This window comes from Parus major, chromosome 17 (assembly GCF_001522545.3).
Source record: "Parus major isolate Abel chromosome 17, Parus_major1.1, whole genome shotgun sequence".
Lineage (NCBI taxonomy): Eukaryota > Metazoa > Chordata > Aves > Passeriformes > Paridae > Parus > Parus major.
In genome coordinates this window covers 3398558-3421950 of record NC_031785.1, presented here as the reverse complement: position 1 = coordinate 3421950, position 23393 = coordinate 3398558, and the positions used below count along the sequence as shown (strand labels likewise).

The 23393-nt window shown below is 50.3% G+C and overlaps 1 long non-coding RNA gene across 1 annotated transcript; it reads left to right on the top strand.

Annotated features, from left to right (window-relative positions):
* The first annotated feature begins 15565 nt into the window (after positions 1-15565).
* LOC117245228 lies at positions 15566-19067 on the top strand. The gene is made up of 2 exons (XR_004499679.1): positions 15566-15699; positions 15895-19067. It is a non-coding gene; the product is annotated as an uncharacterized LOC117245228 (long non-coding RNA).
* The last annotated feature ends 4326 nt before the right edge of the window (positions 19068-23393 follow it).

Here is a 23393-nt window from a genome sequence, read left to right as displayed (position 1 = left end):
AAATTTGGGAACTGATGCTGAAACAGGCGGGTGTGTTGTGGAAATTGTCTGCTCTGGATTCCCATGAAGAGACGCCATGCTTTGAAGCGTGTTCCTGCAGGCTGGCACCGAGCTGAGCCAGCCTTGGATGTGGCTGTGCTCCTGCTCTGTGCAGGCAGGTGGAGGTGGAAATCTCCAGCACAGCAGGAGATGGAGGTGGCAGGGCCAAGAAGGGCCTCGACACAGACGGCTGTGCGAGTGTGGGTGACACAATCTTGCACCAAGTTGGCCTGCAAAGGCTCAGAAAACAGGAATAGAAACCCATCCCGTGACTCAGGATGTGTCTGTGGGCTAAAGCTGCTGAGCTGCAGTGCCTGGGCTCAGTCTCTGAGTCTGTGTTGCTGCGTTTAGAGGAGAAAAAGCCTTTGACAGCAGCAGGTGGGAGATGTTTCTCCATTCTCCACCGTTTGTTGTGATGCTCCTGTGCAGTCTCCCTGTGGGAGCTCTGCCTTGGTACTGTGGCCATAAACATAATGTAGAATAACACTAATGAGAGCTTTCATGGCATATCCATGGCAGTCCAAATCCGTGTGCCAGATCTCCTCATTTCCTCAAGGGTCCTGAGGCATTTTGTGCTCGTCTTCAGCTTCTGCTCTCTCTGAAGTCTCTGGACATTTCAGTTATAATTACAGTACTGCTTGAAAGGCCTTCTGGCCTCCTCGGTTTTGAATAAACCTGACCCTCTGGAAAGACTAAGTCCAGAATTGCGGAAGAAGGTCTTGAGGATAAGAGTTTGAAAAAAAGAATAAAATCCCCCTGTCCCATGGGAAATGCTGAAGCAGGGCAATCTCAAGCCAGGATGAAATTCACAGTCCTGGGAATTCTTTCCCTGAAGGGAAAATTCAACATTTCCTTTGCTTCAGTCTGATCAAAACGTCTTGTTTTGACATGGCACAACAGCCTGGGACCACGACAGTCATATCAATATGCTTCCAAGCCATCTAAGGGAGTGTGATCTTTTCCAGCTCTAAATTAAGCAGGAGTTAGTCCTTCCCCACATCTTGTTTCCATAGGGAGATGCCTGGCCGTGCAGGATTTTTGATCAGCAGTTCCACCTCCAGCAGTGTCCCCAGGAGCCCTCCCTGAAGTTGTCATCCTGATACTTGTGTCCTCACAGGTCACCCTGTCCTCACATCCAAATTGTGGGGAGCTGGGGATCTTCTTGCCCTTGGATCTCCTGGTAATTGCTCCTGGGAGGATTCTGGTCTTTGTGAAGCAAACCTGCTTCCCCAGCCTTCCTCAGCCCCGTTACAAAGAGCCATTGTGGGCTCTGCCCGTTCCACACCTCATGTTCCCAGCTCTCATCAGCCTCAGAAGAGGCACCTCCTGCCCACTTAGCCAGGAGATAAAGGCTGATTTGTGTGGAGTGGGAGGGAAGCGTTGCCTGTACCCTTGCCAGGTTTTGTGGTACCACTCCTGGCTGGGCAGGGAAGTTTCCAGAGCTCCCCAGGATGGAGGAGGCTGCAGAGAGGGGAACCCTGCTCTCCTCTCCCCAAAGCTGCTGCCTTCCAGTGGGATCAGGGTGAGGGTGCACAGCAGGGACTGTGCTCCAGGGGTGAGGCCAGCCTCCCCAGGGGCTCAGGGCCTGGTGGATGCAGAGGAGAGCATTCCTCCTCCCTGCCTTGCCTCACCTGGGCATGAAAAGCAAGGACCCCTCCCTCCTTCCCAGCTCTGTTTGTGTTTTGGATTTTTTGTCTCCCCCAGCCCCCCGTGGCTGTGAGTGGGTTCACAGACGTCTCCTCCAGCTGGGCAAGCCTCAGCAGCTCCAAACTCCTGATTTGTCTGGGAGCTTTGGCTGTGAGGTGGGTATGGGCATCACAAAGCCAAAAAATGCAGTGGGAGCTGCTCCAGGTGTGTCCTTTCTTATCAGTGCTGGGTTCAGCAGGGATCAACACCTCAGTTTGAACACAGAAAAGCAAGCTGGGGTATGGCTGCAAAGAGCCTTTCTGCATCCTCTCCAGTGTGGCTTTTGTGAGCTTCCCACCTGTTAAATTGACCAGTTACACCAGTTCTCTGCCCCTTTGGGACTGGGTGATACCAGATGTTGAATCCAGGTTCAATTTCTGTGTTCTGTGCCCTTCTTCTTCCACCAGATGAGGCAGGTTGTTCATGGCTGGGCACCAAAACTCACTGAGAGGTCTGGCAACCTGGCAGGTCCTGGTGTCACAGGTTGTTTGGGGTGAATCTGTCATTGGAGACACAGGATATGTGTGCCAGGGGACAGCAGATTTCATCCCTGGCATCTCAGCTGCCTCCTCCAGTTCCTGCCATCAGCTGGGGGCACTGGGAAGGAAGGAAAACCAAGAAAGCTCAATCCCAGGCATTCATGCGTCGCTGGACAAGTCACATCTGGCTGATGGGGACAGCGGGGGCCCAGCCCTCCCTGGGTGACACCAGGCAACTTCCACACAGAGCTGGGCCAGCCCTCACACTCTGCTCCAATCATATGGGAGCTGCTAGACAGAAATACAGAAATAAACCCTTCCAGGGGGGATCCAGCAGATGCTGGGCTCCAGAGGCATTGCTGCACGCCTGGAGCTCTGCTGTGGCGTTGGGGGTTCCGAGGGTAAGCGACTCCAACCAGCCGAGCAGAGCAATAACCCTGCAGGGCTGCGCTCCTGCCGCACCAGCGCAGAGCTCAGAGTGAAGAGGCGAGCAGGGATGGCAGGGAGGACCTTTCTCAGGACCCCAAATCCCGTCTGCAGATCGCTGTAATCCGTGCTGTGATCCCTGAGGGGAGCCTGGCCCGGCCTGGGCTGGGTGCTGAGCAAAGCAGCACGTCCAAGCAAGAAATAAATTGAAATTTGGCACAAAAGGAGCCAGGGTGTCATGGAGGAGGAGACGAAGAGCTTGTGGTGTGTGGGAAGCCTCGAAAGTCACAGTGAGCAGTCAGGGCTGTGTGGGAGCTGACGCACAGCAAGCTGGGCTTGTTAGTGGTGCCTCAGCCCTGCCTTGACCACAGCCACAGGTCCTGGCTTGAAGCCAGGGCTGGTTTGAGCCAGAAAAGAGTTTCTGCTTGCAAGCATACCCAGTGGAGACACCCAAAAGGGAAGCTGGAGCAGCCTTGCAGCCAGTCCTGAGCACGGCTGCACTGCAGAGTTTCTCAGGGCACTGCCCATGCCCAGGACATGAAACCCTTTCTCACCCTGGCTTTGTAATTCTGTCCTCCATGGACATTTGTCCCCATGATCTTCTGGCTGCTTAAAGGTCTCCACAGTGGCCATGTCCTTTGCACACTGACAGCGTAGCACTGGACTTCACCCCCAGGAGGCTGCTGCCAGCAGCAGGGCAAACCTGGGCTTGTGCAAACAGCCAGAGGCACAGACCTTGCCATGTCCCTTCCTGTGCTGCCACTGTCACCCCCAGCCTGCCCAATACCATCCATGGCACCGCCATGGCCAGGGAAGGGGTGTGGGAAGACATCACCAGGTTGTGGAAAATAATTGGATTGTGGCTAATGTGGAACAGTCCCTGGAATTGTTTCCTGATGTTGAGCTGCTCCTGGCTGGGTTCAGAGGGAGAGAAAGCTCCAAGGCTGATGGGGGATCTGGAGCTCATCTCAAAAGGGCAACACCGAGTTCTTTTGGTCAAGAAATTAAAGGTAGCTCTCATGCCCTCAGTTCTGGGGGAGGAGAGACCCTGTGTTATTTTGCCATGGAGAGCTGGAGCAAACTTCTTCCAGTTCTGACTGGGTGGAAACAAAAATAAGTGGCAATGTGGGTCCTCCAAATAAACAGCGCACATGTGCTGCCATAGTGGAGGGAGCATGTGTCTCTGATTTACATGCAGTCTGGGAAGTGCCACATCCGCCTTATGTTTGGAATATTTCAACTCTCCAAGGCCTGAATTTAACCCCTGCCCTCTCCCAGCAGAGCCTGCAGTATCTCTGCTGTTCTTTCTCTTGGAGTAAGCTTCCTCCTCGATGCTAGAGGGAGCACAGTGAGGCTGACAGGGTTTGTGCAGGTCTTGTCACACTGTACGGGCATGTCACAACAAAGATCCAGGAGAAGAGAAACCACAGGAGCCAGAAGAGACTTTCAAACCATCCCTGCTCTGCTCTGAGCTCTCTGGGTCACTGAATTTAAGGGCTGCTTCCACACAGCAGGAGACCTCGCTGTTTGTTGGGTGATCCAGGGGAGCAGCCATGTGTAGACATGATTTAAGAGCCATTCCTTCTTCCAGCATGGAGCAGAACCCCTGGACAGTGGGACATTGAAGGATATAGCCCAGGAGGAGGAAGTAAAGGCAGATATTGTCCTGAGCTTTTCCTTTGTGTGCTTCCAGAAAGGGCTTCGGCCTGGAAAAGGATGTCAGGACAGGAAGGATATTGAGCTGAACCCAGCTCTCACACAAACAGATGAAGTGACCTTTCTCTAGCAAAACACCAACTCTTGTGGGATGGGTTTGTTCTGAAGAGTGTCAGCTCTGGAAGAGCAGGGCCATTCCATGGGCAGGGGGTGGCTAGATAAATAGATAAATAGATAAATAGAGAGTAACTAGATAAACAGGTTGGTTAGTTGGTTGGTTGGTTGGTTGGTTGGTTAGTTAATGTGGGGGTACAGAAACAGAGACAGAGCAGTGCAGCCCTCCCAGGACCTTTAGCTGTCCTCGTTCATAGCAGAGGTTTTGTAGGTTTGGGTGGGAAGGGGACTGTGTATCTTCACCCCGCTCCTGAGTGTGGCAGTGTTTGCACAGCGTTATTGGCTCACAACTGCTCCTGGCCTCCTTCCCTTCATGCACAGCTCCCGCACGGATGGGGAAACTGAGGCACGCAGCAGCAAAGCGTGTTCTGAAGGTGGCAGAACACATGGGCAGCAAACCCAGGCCTGGCAGAGCCAGGGGCCCTGTCCTCCATCCTCCCCTGACTGCTGCTCCTTGCTGCCTTGCCGGTTACGGTCTCTGTCACACTTCTAGGAAGATGTCACCGCCTCTGCAGGGTGTCAGATGCCCACCTTGGGGCTGGGTGAGTCACGCAGGAAGAACCCAGAGCTGCGAGGTGGGAGCTGGGCACTTTCCAGGAAAAGCTGGGTTGTAACCACAGAAGCCATTTCCTTGCAGGCTCGAGCCATCATTGCCCTGCCAGAAACAAGTGCTGTGCACATGCTGAGCCCTGCTGAGGTGGGGATTTGCTCCTGCATGTCCCCTCGGCAGAGCTGACCCTTTCCCACCCTCTGGGATGTTCCCAGAAGGAGCTCCTGGCTCGAGGACAACCATGGGACCATCTCTGCCTCACGGCTTGTCTCGCTCCTGCTGCAGCTTCCCTGCATTAACAACCCCTCTCTGCATCACTGATCTGATCTCTGTCGTTGGTTTTAACCCAAACCAGGCACCATCCACTAGGAAAAATCTCAGGCCCCATTTGGAGAGGTTTCCTGCAGGTTGAAACATCTCTGAGGTGAAATATCCATGAAATATCCAGGCCCTTCCTACCAAAGGATTCTTTCTTTTTTTTGGGCTCTTCCCACACATTGTTCTAAGTGCAATTTTTGGGGTGTTATTCCCACTTCTGGACTGAATTTATCCCCAGAACATCACAAGATTTCTAGAAAAATGATGTTGGAAGAAGATGGTTTGAGGCCTCTCTTGAGGGAGATTGCTGTATGCCCTTGTAGCTGAGATCTGTGGGAGTACAAATGTTAATTTGGGAAATTCCTCATCCCTCATGTCCAAGGGAGGTGAAACAAAGGGAAAAAACCCAGCCCAGTCCTTGGAACACCACTGGATTGCATTGTTTTTCCTAGCTGGGCCTGTATCCGTAGGCCTAACCCAAGGAACAGTTGTGTTTCTCTGAGCTTGGCTGTTGAGACACAGTCAAAATTGTCAGAAATTCTCTGAAAACACCAAGATCCAAGGAATATTCCCCAGCTGCATCTCCCTGGCCCAGCCCATCTTTCTCTGAGAGATCCCCTTTGTTCCCAGGCCTCCCGACAGCCGTTGTGTGTGCTCCATAAACATCAAATGGAAGAGACGCTTTTAATGTAATTATAATTTAAGCATAAAATATGTCACTTCTGTAGGATTTTGTTGTCTGGTGCGTAATTACTTTATGGCACTATAAAAATATATTGCATTATGATGCCTTGCTGTGCTTTGCTCGAATAATTTATAGCACAGTAATAGCGTGGAACAATATTCCAGACCATTGTATCCAATCTTGCATATAAATAAAACTGTGGAAAATAATGATCTTGGTTAAATGCTCATTTAATTATTTCTCAGACTTGGCTAAGGTTTTTATCCCAGTTTCATTCCCACATCCTCACCAAATTATATTCAAACTATCTAGAGGGAGAGCTTTTAAAGCTCACAGAAAATAGTGCTATATATGGAATTTTTTATATATACTGCCATTTCCAAACAACTGGGGAAAAAGAAGCATTTGCTGCAGGGTGACTGGAATTGCAAAAAATTTCCAAAATTTCTTCCCAAGCAATATGTTGGAAACTTTTTCAGTCCAAGCCCACTGAAACATTTTGGTGGCCTAAAAAACCAACCTCCTTCCTTCTGCTTTTGAGGTTCTCAGTATTTTTATGCCCTTGAGACAGAACTTCAGTGACTTTTTGAAGCAAGACGTTGATTAAAAAAAAACCAACCCCCTTCTTGCCTTAAAAGCAAGGAACTGAAACTTTACTCTCTCTTCTCAGCATCCCTTTCTGGGCATCTGCTTCAACCACAAGCAAAATATTTCCCACCTGCCCATCCTCATCCCATCCCTGAGCTCCTGCCCAGATTATCCTCCCAGGAATCCCATCCCACCCTGGCATCATTGCCTGTTTTGGGGGCCTCACTCAAATTTGCTCAGTGGAGGAAGCTGAGCATCCCCAGGGGGTTGAGCCCCTCCACAGGAAAGGGTCACCTCCACTAAAACCATTTTATTTATATTTTGATGTTATATTTAGCAATCAAACTGTGGATAGAGTGGGGAGAAATGTCAGCCAGGAGAACTCCAGGCAAAGCAAGGCAGGGGGTAAAACTGAATTTGACGCTCATGAAGGACTGGGAGGACTCACTGATATTGCAGGGCCTCGCTGGAAGAAGGCACTGATAATTTTCCTTTTAATCTCCATGTTTTCCTCCATATGTGCATGGAGGTGCCCTCCCTCTCCATCATCTTCCTCCCGGAGCTGGGGCAAGGATCTAAAAATAGTGGTGGGCCCTGTATATGCATCTTCAGCAAAGAGACTCATAAATGCAGCCAGGACTGAAAATCAATTCTTTAAAGCTGAAATCAATAACAATAACTAATATTAATAGTGATTATCCTTTCTTTATTGCACTTTGCAGTTGGAAATGAATTGTTTTTAAGGATTAGCGGCAGCTGAACTCTGTAATGCAATGTAAGACTGAAGATTTACTATGAAAACAGAGCTTATGAGGAAAGACCCATTACTGCTGATGGAATACACTTTGGAAAAAACCCTGGCTGCTGCTGAGCACACGGAGCCTCGACCTGCAGTAAGCAGTGGGTTGAGATTCCTGGCAGGAGACAGGGATTTTTGGGCTCTAACCCCATCTGGTTTTCTCTGAGTCTGACTTCTTCAGTTCCCAGACATCCCAAATGCATTTTCATTTTTGTGTATCTTTTATCTGAAACAGCTTCAGACATGCAAAACTTGGGGGGAGAGAGGAGGAAGGAAGGGAAGTGCGTTAAGCCACTCACAGATATATTTCCATATTTATCTGAGTCAGCCATACCTATATGAGACAGCAGTGTCTAGAGCTATCTGCTCTGTGTTCACACTTTCCAAAAAGCGCAGTGGATCAGGTGAGCACTTTAGGAAAGTCTGATCTCGAGCATCCCCATGGGAGTCCCCCTGTGCTGGACCACTTCTGCAAACTCCCTGCTCTGACCTGAATCTGGTTTCAGGGCTGTGTGAAGCTCCTCTCTCAGAGAAAGGGCAGGCACCAGGCTCTGTTCTCATGTCTCTTCCTCTGCTGTGGGCTTGCCCTAACCCTGCTCCTTCCCTCTGTCTCCTTTCCCTACAGCTGATGGATATTTCACTCTCTGAGAGCAGATTTTGATTTATTTGAATTTCTCTGCCTGAAGAGCAGGAACCCTTTTCATATATAAGACCATGGGGCTGGTCATGGTGTTCAAACTATGCTCAACCCTAATTTTTCCTTGGAGAAGGCAATGTCTGCTGTGGGGCCATGGAATGACTGGAGCTGGGTGGGGAGATGGGGCTTCACCCAGTCTGTGAGCACTGGGGATGGAGTGTGGCACCTGTCAGTGTGGGAATTCCCAGCAAGGCAACCCATCCACAGCATTCCTGTCATCCCAGCCTGGAGAAGGTGGAAGAATCCACCCCTCACACACACATGGATTTTCACAAGGGGATATTTGTGCTTACTAAATGTATAAAGTTTTCCTACAACTGCCTTGCTCCGGGCCTGGTGTTTCCTCAAACCACAAAATCCAGCAGGATGGAGTTTAGGATGACACAGAAGTTCAGAAAAACAGTGAATAATTCCTGCCTCTGTTGGAGTGGATGGCAAAGCTCCCGTGTTGTTCAGGTACAGTGGGATTTTCCCATTTGGGCTGACACCTCCTCCTCCAGCATGCATGATCTTGAGGCCATTTGGATGAGAAGATGCTGGACCTTTGATTTTGGGTTGTTTACTCACTTTTCTTTGAACACTGTAAAAGTTTTTTACTCTGACCTCCATGGACAGAGTGAAAGCCTTTTGCAAACAGCCACAGGTCAGCTGGCCTGAGCATCTGATCCTGTCATGTTATTGATCTCTGGTGAAGGGGATGGACCTTTTTCACCTGGCAAGGTTCTTTTATTTTTATTTTAAAACCAGCCTTTTCTCCAGAAATAAAATTGGACTCTCACCTCCATTTTTCTCTGCTATTTCAGTTCATGGTTACCTTCCAATTTCAGAAAGGGTTTCTTTAGATTTGGCCTAATGATTTTGGGTTTCAGTCAGAAAATAGACTTCAGTGGTCACCTCATTCTGGAAATTGGAGCAATAACCACATCCAAAGTGAAGGTAACTGTGGGGAGGCCCCTGTGGTTTCCCAGAGCAGCTGTGGCTGCCCATGGATCCCTGGAAGTGTCCAGGGCCAGGTTGGATGGAGCGTGGAGCCACCTGGAAGAGTGGGAAGAGTCCCTGCCCCTGGCAGGGGGCTGGAATGAGATCTTTCAGGTCCCTTCCAACCCAAGCCAGTTTGGGATTCTATGAACATGAGTAGCTCAACATTTTCCCCCAAAAATTGTTATTTTTCCCTCACTTCCCTCAACTCTCTCTCCTTTCTACTGAGTCCCTCCAGGCACCTCAGAACAGAAGCACTGGGAGCTTCCCCAGTTGGGTTGAGCAGCTCAGGCTTCCTTCCCTCAATGCCATTCTGCAAGGATTTCTTGGTGTTTCACTGCTCCTGGCATGTGGTGTGCAGATGTCTCCAAACTGGCTCAGCTTTGAACTTGCTTGAACAATTTGATTTTTTCAGTGGTGCATCATTGTTAATTTCCTCCGACTCATCCTCTGAGGGTGGGAGTCTGGAAAACAGCTTCTTTTTCCCAGCTCAGAGTCAAAAAACCATCCTGGGATTTTGGCAAAGCAGGATGGTGGCTGTACTGACCACCTCGAAAAAGACCTAAAAGTCTGTGGCCTGTGCAGATGGCAGCAGCAGCAAGGCTGGACATTCATCATTCTTGAGTGAGTCCAGCTGGGAGGAAAGACTTATTCCTACTGGGATGGGTAATAAAGGAGGAGGATGTGCTGAGCAGAGCAGCTGGGGCTGTTCCAGCGTGGCATTTGCTGGGTACCAGCATCATACTTTCCCCATGAGTGTGTGGCACAGCAGCACATGAGTCATGATGGAAGACATGGTTCCAGCACATGCTGAACCAGGTATTTTATAGATCTCAAATCCATGGATCATCTCACTCCCAACTGACAGAGTGTGATTTACAAGCAGGAGCCACAGCCAGAGTTTTTTAACCCTGGATTTTTAAATTCCTGCACTCTGAGGGTGTCAATCCCCCTGGAGATGGAACCTCCTGAGATCTGGGATGCAGAGCAGGAAGCAACAAGCCCAGGTTTCAGAAAGGAAGTGGTGAGTGATTAATTTTTTTCACAGATCTGGGTCTTCCTTCTCTGCTTCCAGCTACCTGCTCACCTGGCTGCTGTGCCCTGCTGCCACTGGAGCCAGCAGGGAGGGAGAAGCAGGGAAAAAGACATGGGGACAGAGAGAAACAAGGGAAAAATGAAATAACACAGGGATTGATCCGTGCAAAGGTTAAGAAGCTGAACTTACTTAACTCCTGTTAGTTTATTTATTGTCCCTGAGTTATATTTGGGACTGCGACTGAGCAGATTAGCGCGGGATTGCTGGGTAGATTTAGAGAGCTGCAGCGTTTTTCTGGCTCAGTATGCACAGGGCCATGTGTCCCTGTGTGTGCACATGTGTGCCTTGCTCCCACTTCTCACCCAGCCATCCCTTCCCACTCCCATGCTGGATAAATGTGAGCACTCATCTGCACAGTCCAGGGCAGAGAAAGGGGAAAATCTCCTTGCTCATCATCTCAGGAGCTCAATCTGTGCAGGGTACAACACATGATCTTTATTACACCACCAAAGCAGCAGGTAATAATAATTCCTCTGTCCTCAGGAGCAGGGCCACCAGCTGCAGTAAAAATACATATATATACATATATATATATATAAAATGTCCCCTCCCACATGTGTGTCATGGGGATGGAAGGGAGTTGGAGCTGGAGCTGGGGAGGGCTGGATGGAGGATGACTCAGGAGCTGTGGCCTTGCTGGCTACCCGGCCCTCTCAGTAGCACAGGGAAGGACAGGCTGGTGGCAAAGGGCCCAGCAAAGAGCCAAGGTCCCTTCCAAACCTGGCTGCAGGCTGGTGGTGCTCCCCAGCTTCCTCTGCTTCCCCTGTGGGGTGGGTTCAGAGGCTGTTTTTTGACTCTTGCAGACAAAGATTGGGGTCCAGCCCCGTCTGTGCTCCATCAGGAGCAGAGCCCAGGCTGGGGATGGCAGCAGAAGGTCCAAGTGGACTGGATGTGGTGGATGAGGAGTGAGGTGCCTTAGTCAGATGTCTTGGCTAATATCTCCTATTACATCAGTTTCTTTTCTTTCTCTGTCTCTGTAAAAGAGCCACAAAAAACAATGAGTAATTTCTCTGCGGAATATTCATCTTTAAAAAGCCAGGCCCAGGGCTCCAGCACTTCCAGCGTGATATTTTTCTCCCTTTGACTTTGAGCGTGTGTCTGGCCTGCAAACCCAGCTGGGAAAAGCTCTACCCTGAGAAGGGAAGAGTGTGGGAGAAGTGGGATGAGAGTTTTCCCTGAGGATGCCAAGTCTGGAGCAGGTGGAAGAAGGAGAAGAGAATTTTAAAAAGGTCACACGAGGAGAGCACTTGTCCTGTTCACCTGACAACCACAACGGGCTCTCACCATTGTCCAGGGCAGCAGACATAAAATCCCAGAATGGTTTGGGTTGGAAGAGACATTAAAGCTCATCCCATTCCACCCCCAGATGGGCAGGGACACCTCTCACTGTCCCAGGTTGCTCCAAGCCCTGTCCAGCCTGGCCTGGGACACTCCCAGGGGCAGCCACAGCTTCCCTGGGCAATAACTTGTCCAAGAGTAGCCCCAAAACTGGGAGTGTTTACAAGAAAGGAAACACACCTCAGAGCAGCATAAAGGCAGCAGTGTGAAGGGCCCTGGTTGAATTTCAGCTTGAAAGAAAGTCCAAACCACAATGCTGGAGCCAGGTATTAAAAACTCCCTGGAAAAATCTGTTTGTCTTCTCCTAGCACAGTGCCACCAGCTTTACTGCAAACACAGAGGGAAAACGACTTTTTATGGGTATAACAAAAGCCACCAGCTGTTTATTTTATTTATGGAGGGGATGGATAATTGACAGGTAGATGTCTGAAGGAGATGAAGCCCTCCAGCTAAACTCTGGAGCTCCAGCAAAGCTGCAAACAGCAGAGAAACGGCTCCAGAGGTGACAGAATTGTTACTTTTAAGACTACAAGATATATAAGAGAACAGGGCTGATCTGCACTTCAGAACAATCCTTCCTGAGCTAAATAAAAGTGGTGCTTTCACACTGGTGTCTCCAGCACCTTCCACTGAGCTTAAACCAGAGTGTTGCTGCCTCTAAAGGGGCCTTGCAAGCCCAGAGGATCCAGGTCCCCACGTCAGGGCTTGAAGGGATGCTGGGACAGGAGGGGGAAGAGGGGCAGCACTGGCTATCCCGTGATACTGGTGGGGATCCTGCCAGGGCTGCTGCTTGTCCTTCAGCAAAACAAACTTTCTCAGCATCACAGAATAACCTGGGTTGGAAGGGATCTACAAGGAGCATCAAAGTCCAGTTTTGTTTCTGCTGGGAGGCAAGAAGAGAGAGGGACATTTTTTCTGGGACCTGTGTGTTTCTCTCATGTCCCACAGGTTGCAGATATCAACCTTTGCTTATTTTGGGGTTTTTACTCCTTCTTTTTTAATATTTTTTCCTCTTTTGGAGCCAGCCTGCCTCGGACTTTGAAGCCTTCCAGGCCTGGCCCTCACACCCCTGGATGGATCTGTGCCTATTTCTAAGATGTTCAGCACTATCTGCTCCTGACTTTTATAAACAAAAACAGAAGCTTAAACATTAACCCCTGCCCATGACACCACCACAACCATTTGCTACTCCTTTCTCACACCAGAGATTTCCTTCATTTACCTCCAACTCTTTTTTTTTATTATTATTTTATTTTTATCTTTTTTTTCCCCCTGTTTCCTCGAGTTTTCCCTCCTGCAGGGCAGGGGAACATTTACGATGTAGAATTACCGAGGCTGTTCCCACTCTGGTGATTCAGTGTCAGGCTGGGAGCGAGGGAACCAGAGCCTGTTACCCGGATCCCTTGGCTTTTCCCACCTCCACACGGCTCTGCAGCAAATCAAAGTGCAACAAAACAGCTTTGCATCATTTCTTCGAGGAGTCCTGGGCCCTGTATGTTATCTCCAGGGCAGGGTATGTGCTCTAATAAAAGACGGCTTTATTGCCAGCTGCAACAAAGCCAAGGATTCAGGCACATATTGCCTGGTGGGTTCATTGTAAACTCCCTTTTATGACCCTTCCAGTTTATTGCTAATAGAGATTTACAGTGGGAAGAAGGGGCTGTGTGCTGTAATTAATACTGTTATTAGCCTGGGTGGGTTCCATGCAACGAGCATTTGGTGTTTGCCCTTCGTTAGCAGTGCTGGAAATGGCACGGGGACAGGCTGCAGGGCTGGTGTTACTGGTGTTACTGGTGTTACTGGTGTTACTGGTGTTACTGGTGCCTTGCTGGGAGGCAGTTGGACCAAAGTCCTCCATTCAGAGGGAATGTCCACCTCAGCCATCACGAGACACCACCTCAGCTTTCCTCACTGATGGAAAACCATTCCTGTTCCAGCTGATTTTCCCTCCCAAACAAATCATGTTTTTTCATTGGAGGGGGAGATTCTTTCCAGTAGTTTCAGGTATTCCTGGACATGGGAATTTTTAAGCTGGACACGTAGAAGTCACCAACCCTCCCTTGGGTCCCTTTCTGATGGGGCTTGTTCTAATCACTCAAGGGACAGGAGCATCAGACACAGCGATGGGATTGTGCCAAAAATATCCCACACCTGCTTTGTGCTGAGCTGAGGCCTCACTAAATGCTGCTGCTGCTCCTTGCCCATCTCCAGCCTCTGGAAATCTTCTGAGCCAAACTCCAGTGCTGTCAGCACTGGAGACAGTGGAAGTGGCTCCATTAATATCAGCCTGGTTTCTAACCCTCGCTGCTCCTCTGGAACCAAACCTCAAATGAAGAGAATTTCATGTTGTTGCAGATTTTTTGCAGTGAACGTCTCATGTTGCTCTGCCTGGCAATTAAAAAGCCAAGAACCAGGGTGAGAACAGTCCTGCTAATGATTTGCAGTCAGCTCCTTCCAGCCACAGTTGCCTCTGCAAAGCCAAAATTGTATCAGTCTCCAGAAGCTACGGCAGAAGTTAAACATTAAGTGGTTGGAGGTGCTGGAAACTTCCGTGGTTTCTGACTGATCAGAGGTCAAGGATAAAGTCATTGAGAGTGTCCTTCATCTCAGGCAACTGCCGTGGACGTGGCCAAGCCCAGAGAGAGACCAGCACCATGAACCCTACCCCACGTGAATGCTCCTCTGGGCAGGCCGCTCTCATCCTCACAGAAACAGGGAAAATGTTCTTAGAATGTCCACAAACACAGCAGGGATTTAGGGGATTGACTGTCAGGCCAGGTGGGAGGGAACACCCAGCTCACGATGCTGAAGAGCCACCCTTGCCTTTAAAAACCTCCTCCAGGCACCCAGGCAGCACCAGCCATTTCAGTTCTGAGCACAAGCCCAGTATTTTGTGATTATTTGCTCAAATTTCCACTCCAGGAGCAAAATGATAAAACAGATAAGCATTGAGGGGTGAAAAACTTTGGGGGGAATTAATTGGGAATTGGGTACCAAGCTGCCTTTGAGGGTCTGAGCAAGGATAGGAAAGTGCTGGGGTGGCCGTCGGTCCCAGCGAGGTTTGTGGTGGAGCTCACTGTGTTTTTAGAGAAGGAGCTGAAAGATACCAGGCTCCTTCTCACCACTTCTATTAATATTCAAACTAATTAACTTCACTGAGAGCTGGAGGAAATTGAATCTCAACAAGAACCTAAGCTCTGCTTTAGGTTTTAAGCCGTTTGGATCTTTTGATTCGAAGCTTGTGCTTTTATTATTATTGTTTTTAAATCTCCTTTTATTTTATTATTTTTTTCCCTGCAAACACCTGGCTCATTTTAGGGGTGATAGAACAGTAATAAATGATTCTTATTAATTTGCCATCAGCAGCCAGAGAGCAGCAGGCTCCCAGCTGAACAGGGCACATTTATGGGGGAATTTGAGACAGGTTTGGGGGTCCCAGCAATGTGGGGGGCTCTTGGCTGGGCACTGAGAGTGGGGCCAGCCCAAATGGCTGAGGTGAGGTAAGGGAGCATTTGGGAGGTTAAATAATAATAAAAAAAGCTGAAAAAGGAAGCTTTTACAAGCCAGAGCTTAAAGACATGCCCTCCCTCTCTGCCCATTTATTAAGTAATAATGAAACACTTTTGTCAAAGCTTAGGCACCAAATTTCTGACACCAGATGAGCTCTAAAGCTAATCAGGGGCTGGAAAAATGGGAATATAATTAAGGCTGCTGACAGCCCTGTGTCATTAACCTCCCAGCTCTCAGGTGCCACACTGAACCACATCTGCAGCAGATTCTGTATTATGGGCAGTTGGTTTCAGCCCTGGAAATGAATTTGGTTTTTAATGGCCCTGTGATGGCTCTGGGGCTGTGCAGGCAGGAGGGTGATGCTCTGTGCTGGGTCCAGCTCTCCCTCCTGCTCCTCAGTGGTAAACAACTGAGCCTCTTCTCATCCACAGAAAATGAGGTTTTTCTGGGTAAAGGTTCAGGCTGGGGCAGTTCTGCTCTGTCCTTGTAATTAATTATTATCATTATTAGCAGCGTGGGTGTCTGCTTTGCCCTAGCAAAGGGATTCCTGCCTGAGTCCCTCTGTGGATCTGATCCTCTGCAGTAACCCTGCAGGGCTGATACCCAAACCACCTCCCTGCTCTGTGACTCAGTTCCCCACCGAACAGAGGAGCTGATAATCTCGGGATCTTTGGGAGGAGGTTTGGAGTTTGTCAATGCAACCATGTCCACTCCTCTTATAATTATGGCACTGAAGGAGGCTGTGACAGGGTCTTGAATTGCTCCCTTGGATCCATTTAGAGGGCAGCACTGGTGGTGCAGCAAGCTTTTGCTGAATTATTTTTTTTTTTAGTGTTATGTAAGTTTTCCTTTTTAATTTTTTTTTTCCCCCGCAGGATTTTACCGTTCTGAAGGTTAAAAAGAGGCAAGCAGCTGTTCCCATGCCTCAGCAGCACAAACACCTCGAGCCTTCGAACGAGAGGAATCAGTGGGACAGCGGCGAGGGAGCGCTTGGGCTGCTGCCAAAAGGATTCCGGCAGCGAGCCCGGCTCGGAGCCGCTGATCTGGGGAATCTCTGGAGCCTTTCGCAAGGCGAGTGTCACAGACAGGTACCCTGGGACACGGAAAGGGGAAGAGCATTTGCCTGGGCAGGAAGGCTGCGTCAGTGCCAGGAATAGCAGCCCGGTGTCCCGTGACCCAGCTGTGCTGCTCAGAAATGAGATAAAGCTGTCGCTGCCAGCCTGGGGACAGCGCTGGGGACAGCGCCACAGCCCCGCAGCCAGCCCTGCAGCGCTGCCCGGGGCTGAGCGGGGTTCTCCAGCACGGGGAAAAGGCTCCCAGCCCTCCCTCCATGAGAAAAACATCTCTTGGTGTTTTCTGTACGAGCAGAATGATCGCGGAGCTGCTGGAGCTGTCCCCGCGGTGCAGCGGCCGCCCCGCGCTCCGAGCGCGTCTCACACTTTCCCCGCAGCCTTCTCGCTTTCTGGGGTGTAAGACTTCGAGCCTTGGACAACAGCAAAACCACTCAATTATGTTTTCACCCTGCCTGCCTTGAAAAGCCCGGAGTGTGCCCGGTGCGACCACAGCCAAGGGAACGCAGGAGCCCAGGATAAATTCCAAACAAAAGAGCCATTATCCATATGGGACCTCGTGAGTGCTTCACATACTCCAGCAATTCCGAGCACTCCGTGTATGGTTCTTACTCGGTTTTAACTCGATTTCTTTGATATGCAAATCAGAGGGATTATATTCAGAGGCTGCACCAGAAAGTCTTTAATCCAAATGGGCTATAAGATTTATTTAGAAGAGCCAAATGTCTTGTCTGGGACAGAAGCAACTGAGCTGAACTGAAACAGATGGACATAAAGGAAATTAAGCAACTCTAATGGTCTTATCCAGAGTTTGAAAGTATTTGGTCTTCCTAAAGCTTGAGTTCCTGGAAGCACGTGATGAGACGGGAAGCTCAGGTTTCACTTAAAAACAGGCTTTGCAGTTCACTGAGAAAAACAATAACCATGTTTTTATTCCTCCCGTGGACAGAACGAGGGCTGCCTTCCAAATCCTGACTCCTTGGGCTTATATCATCAGGGGACAAGATACTGAATGGGAGTTTTGGAGTCCTCATTTTTACAGCCCTGTCATTTCAGCAGCCTGCATTCAGGATTTTGGGAAACCTGATGCTGGCAATAGGGATCCCAGGTAGTTTGTTTACTGAAACAGGGAAAATCCATCCCTTGAGTCTGCTGTTTGTCCCTTGAAATGTTCTGCTGTTTCTGGTGGTGATTTTTAGATCTCACCTACCTGAGGCTGGGGTTTAACCAGGACACCAGCACTGCCAAGGTCACCTCCAGCAGTTGTGGATGCAGCAAACCCAGAGTGCACATCTTGGATGCTGATAAACCAGTGGGCTGGAAACCTGGAGAGCTCGGGCTGTCCCCCAGGATCTCACATGTCTCCACCTCTGCTGAGGTCAGGAGATTTTCAGTCGGCAGAAGAGCCTTCCCTGGAATGTTTGGATGTGTTTGGCTCTGGATAGTCTGCACAGACAGCAGAACAGATATGAGGACACATCCCCTGCCATCCCATCAGGGCATTTCTGATGCTAAAGATGCATCAGATGCATAAAAATCTCTTGTGGAGAAAAGTTGAGGTGAGTTGGTTCTACCACCTACAGCTTTTAGGTGCTAAATAATAAGGCTGAATTCTTTTTGCTTCCTGAGGCTCTTGACCACTGCCCAGTGGTCAAGGAGATCCCATGGACAGTCTCAACCAGGGAAATGCTGTTGCAGCTGAAACTCCGTATAAAAACTGGGAAAAGTCCTTCTATTCTCAACCCAAAGCCATCCCCTGCTTGGGTCTCCCAGGGAAGCATCCAAAGCAGGGACATTTCATGTGTTTGTGCATTTGCCATCCTTCACTCCAGTGCCTTTGCAAGTGGATTAAATAAAAGGTGAGAGAATTGGGGACAAGGGGAGGGGAGGGAGTGTGAGAAGGAGCTCATCCATTACTATGCCCTGCACAATGCAGGAGGTCTTGGCCTCCTGGTTTGAGTGCTTATTCCCCATAAAATACATCTGAGAGAAATCAATACAAGAAGCATGCCAGAACTTAAATCAAAGCACAAGGAAGCAGCGCTTGGCGGATGGAACGACCTTGCAGAGAGCTGTCCAAACCGAGGCCCCAGCCCTGGTGAGCACAGAACCTGCCAGGAAAAAACCCTGGAATGAGGACTTGAGGCTGGCATGTGCTGCCTTGGCATGGCTTTCACTCTGATGTCCGCAGTGGAAAGCACATGGATGAGAGACGTTGGTTGTGAGCTGGATAAACGGCACGAGGGCAAAGTGCCAGGAGGCTCCTGGGGCAGCCAGGAGAGCTGACGTGCTCTGTGCTGCCCCTTTGGGCTCCTCAAGTACCTCAGAGATAACGAGGCAGGGGTGGAAGCCAGCTTGGAGACACAGAAAATGCTCCCCACAACCTTGGTCCCTGGGGTCCCAGAGCAGGCACCCAGCTCCACCAGCTCCACGTCCTGCTGAGCTCAGCAGAGGATGGAGGGCAGTGTCCAGCATCCAGGTCCTGCCTCCCTCTGGGATCTGCCAGCTCCCCAGGCAGGTGCCTGACCTTGGTGGCAGGTCACAGCACCATACCACAGACATCATAAATCTGCAAAAGTTTGCTGCAGCCAGGCTCCACCTCTGCAGACGGCGGGGCACTTGTTCCCATGCTGGGAAATCTGACCCCTCGGTAGCCTGAGAGACAGGAGAAGCCTGGGTTTGGTGTTTTGAATAAGTGGCTTTTTATCTGAAATCCCTTTGGGAGCATGAGCTCAGTAACCAATGAAATTATATCTGTTGTTTCAAGCAGTGAAGAAAACTTGGCTTGATGTTTATTGAGATTTATGGCTTCCCTTGAGCTTAATTGTCTTTGGGAGCCCTGGATCTTTTTAACGGTTCAGCTAAGTGGTACTAAGAAGGATGGTAATGGTTTGAGCAGTCTGCCCCCTTAACATATCTCTTTCTCTCACACAATTTGCTGATATTTGGGAAATACAGCTGATACCCTTCCCTCCTGAGGTCACAGCTCTTCACTGGTGTGAAACTTCAAGAGGCTAAACCAGGTGTGAAAAGCTCCCAGAGAGGGTTTGCACAGCGAGGTGCTGACTTCCATCAGCAGGGCTGTGCTTCGGGGGAGGACAGGACTGTGCCTCCACTGAGGAGGGTCACCTGGTCCCCCTGCTTTGTCACCCCCTCCTCGATGCTGTTATTTGTCTTCCTTGATCTTCCCGGTCTCCATCAACCTGGTGGTTTGGTGTAGATTCTTCTCTGGTCCTCAGCCATGGTGGCTTTTCCATTCCCTCTGCTGGGGGCTCTGGGCTGACTGCAGTTTAATTTGCTCCTGCCTAAGCACAGCCCAGCGTCGTTTCCTGATCATCCAAGAGTTCATCCACAGGTGGGGTTGGGTGTTGGGATCAACATATTGCCATAAGGAGAGCGCCCATCCTTCCTGCTCCTTGCACTGGTTTGCACTGGGGAGGAATCCCATCTGGGCTGCAGGGAAGGATTCTGCTGCCCAGTGCTCACCCCACAGAGACACAGCTCGGTGCTGCTCAGCTGTGCTTGGTCCCTCAGCGGAGCATCCTCAGCTCTGGAGGGCTCTGATGGGGAGCCTGTCATGGGGAGGGAAACATCACCCTTCACACGTAATTATTCCTCACCTCTGGAGCTTTCTCATCCCTTATCAGGGTGACCCCGATGGTTTATCTCTCCCCAGCCTGACCCAGAGCCTGTCAGTGTGGGGAATGACCTTCACCTGTTTCCTCACCTCCCCAAGACGCTGTGGTCACTTGGCCGGGCACTGGTGGCGGTGCTGTCCGGCCGCGGGGATGCTGCGGCCGAGGTAATTACAACAGCTCGTTATGGTTCAGCAGGCACCTTCATTAATAAACCTCAGGTTTCAGAGGTGCCTAACTCAGCCATTGGAAACCACATCTGGCTGGAGCTCTGCAGCGTGTCTAAGCTTTCAGCTCATCTCCCCCTGCCTAAGCGGTTTAGGACGGGCAGTAAACAAAGTCTGTTTTGTTGGGTTTTGCGTGCTTTAAGGCAAAGAAAGCAAACAGGCTCGCTGGGCTAATCTCCTCTGTGCAGATCTGGGGGCTGACAGCTCCTTCCTAGGTCGTGCCAGTGGGATTTTTATCTCTACTGTGGCTCAAACAAGGAGCGTGGGGATGCTCTCCCTCCCCAGCCTGTGCGGTGCTGACTCGTGGCACTCAGCAGTGTGTTGTTACTCTCTTGTGGCACCTCTAAATTAAATAGAGTTTAGATGATTATGCTGGATTTGGGGATATCTTGGACTGTGTTCTCTCTCCTAATAACTTTTGGAGCCATGAGCTTCCTGTCTTTTTAGGACAAAGCCCCTGAGGAAGTTCCACTCTGAGGGAGCAGAAGAGCCGTGACAGAGTCTCACCCTGGTGCCATTAGCACGTGGCCCTTGCAGAAATGCAGGATTTAGGTCATGCACTGCTCTGCCCACACATCTTTAAAGCTTGGCCCAGCACTGGGATCCCCGTTGGGATGGACTCTCCAGGGTGGATGTGGAGTTGGAACTCCTTCCATGCACCTGGGTGACCAAAGCAACCCACAGCCCACGACACCTCTCAGGGTTTGATCACTTTTCCGTAGCCCGAGCCTGGTGTGTGGGAGGATGAAGTTCCACAGAGGAGGGAAAGATGGGGCTGAACTCCATGGGGGTGTAAGGAGAGGAGATGGGGTAAGGAGATGAGTTGGGGGATCAAAGGGAGTGGGGAGACAAATCTCCAACCAGGCACACCCATCAATAAAACATCCCCTCTAACAACCCACGTCCTTCCAGAGCTGCAGACAAGTGCACAGGGCATGGACTGAGCAGGGACCAGCTGTGCATTTCCAGGTGCTGAGGGTGCTTTCCCACCCCGAGGATTTGAGGAGGAGGTGGCAGCTCTGGCTGCTGAACTGGCTGGTGGATTGGCCATGAAGTTTGTGAAAGCCCTGAGCAAAGACCACACACAGGAGGCTCAGGAGAGTGATGTGTCTTAGACCTTGAGGGTATGAGGCAAAAATGCCTCTGTGCCTGACTCACCTGCCGTGTGCTAACACTGACTCATAATTACTGATTTTGATTCAGACAAAAGATTTATCTGCACTGAAACATATGGAAAATGCTAATGTAACCTGCAAGTGGAAAGAGGAGGCTGGGCTGCTGCCTGGCCCTGTGTAAGGCTTGGGCAGTGCCTGATGGACTGGGACCAGCTCCCCCACCCCAATCCATGTGTGGCTGGGATGGGTCCCCAAAGCTGGAGAGAGTCTGATCACCCTCATCTCTGCCCTTCTGGGGGGAATTGAGCTTACAAAAGGTGAGTTTTGCAGCAAGGGCCGATTTTTGGCAGGCTGGGTACATCCCAGCTCAATTTCCCTCAGCTCTGGGGATATCCTGCTGTCCCAGGAGCTGAGTGTGGCCCTTTTTCCTGCAGAGGCAGCTGTGGGGATGAAGATGTCTGGCAGGCAGCAGCACATTGGTCCTGGCAGTGTGTTTGCACGGTACCTGCACCCCAGCACAATGTGTGCGGCACAGCGGGCCCATCACGGCCAGCACGCTCCAAAAGCCTCTCAAAGAAAGGCACGAGCAGCCACAACCCCCAGGAGAGGGGTGGATTAAACCCAGAACAGACCCAGGGCTCTGCCCCAGGAGCCCCAAACCCCTCAGCCCCTGCCTGATGTTGTCCCAGCAGGGCAAGGAGGGATCCCCAGGGCTGTGCCACCTCCTGCCCTGCCTGTGCCACCTTTCCCTCCCTGCTGCTCGGCGCTGCTGGATGCTAAGTGGAAATTTCCCCCTGTGCCAAGTGTTAAATACTTATCAAGCTAATGCAGCGTCTTTGGAGGTGTGTACAAGAGACAACATGTTACCCTAATTAACGAGCAGCTGGGCTTGGCACCAGGCTCTGCTGCAGCTGCTCCCGGCGCCTTTCCCAGGCTCTGCCTCCTCCACACCATGGCAGGGGCACAACCTGCAGCAGGGTCGATGCCTTGCAGGGTCCTTGCTCACCTTAGAGAGCAGGTTGTAGTACCCAGCCCAAGGTCTGGGGGCAGTTTCTGGGCTGGATTAGGTGGCTTGGATGGGGGATGAAAAGTTTTGGGGTGCGCTGATTTGGAGAACTTTAGGGAAACCTGCTGCTGGAGGAAGATGAGCCATCAGGAGTCAATGGTTTGAATGCTGGTTTGTCCCTCCCTGTTGCTGTGGCAGCAGCAGCTCCCTTGGTTGGCTTTGCTGTGGGAATTTTGCTTGGGCAGAGGTGACCAGGTGTCACTGGAGTTGGTGTGACAGCTCCAGGGAATGGGACACTTCTGGTGGCATCAATTCTGGAACGAGAGAGGGGATGGGATGGGTTTGCAATGCCAGCCTTGGGGACAGGGCTGCAGAGCAGGCGTTGGGTGGTGGGAACCATTTGCAGAGTTTCTCATCTGGTTGGCTGCATCTTCCCAGGGCCCAGCCCCTTTTACCTGGACCACTATGGATCAGTTCATTCTTCCATGCTCCCACTCAGCCCCAAGCAGAGCTGCTGCACAAACCCTCCCCATCCTTTTACATTGCCTTGGGCTCCCTAACTCTCCAACCCCAGAGAAGTCATCTCAGCAGTAGATGTTTGTATCATGACCTACATTGCTATTGGGTTTTAAATATAATTTTTTTTCCCTGTGCCATATACCAGCTTCCCACATGCAAATTGCTCTGAGTGAACCATTTATCTAGAAAATAAAGGTTATGTTCTCAAAAGGCATTTAGTTCCCTTTCTGAATGATTGAGCGAGTTTTCTGCTGAGAAAACAAAGGTCTTTAGCACAGTCCAAGCCAATGACAGGGAAAAAGGTTCAGGTAAAACCCCTCCATTTATTTAACAGCTCCCCCTTCCTCATTCATATTTACAAGATAAAAGGGGCTCCATCAACCCATTAAAGTTAAAATATGTGTCCTGTCTTCAAGGAAAGCAAATCCCATCTGGCATCCCTGGAGGAATATAACCTTAACTTCAGCTTAATGCCACATTAGGGTATCTTACAGATTCTGCCTGAGATTTACCTGCCTTAAAGGGAGATTTATTTCTGCACCAAACAGGCTCCTGTGACAAATCTCCTTCAATGAGCAACTTTGCAAAAGAAGGTGGATTTTTGACTCTCTGGTTCCCTGCTCTCTGCCCAGGGGTTGGTGACACTGAGGGATCTCTGCTCCTTGCCAGGACCATTGCAAGGCTCCATCCCCTGTCTTGGGAGCTGTGGGATGGATGCCTGGGGGGGCTCCACTCAGGAAATCCAGGAGTTTTCTGCATCCCCATGCCAATGCTGAACCTCATGTTGGATGTAGCCAGGTGA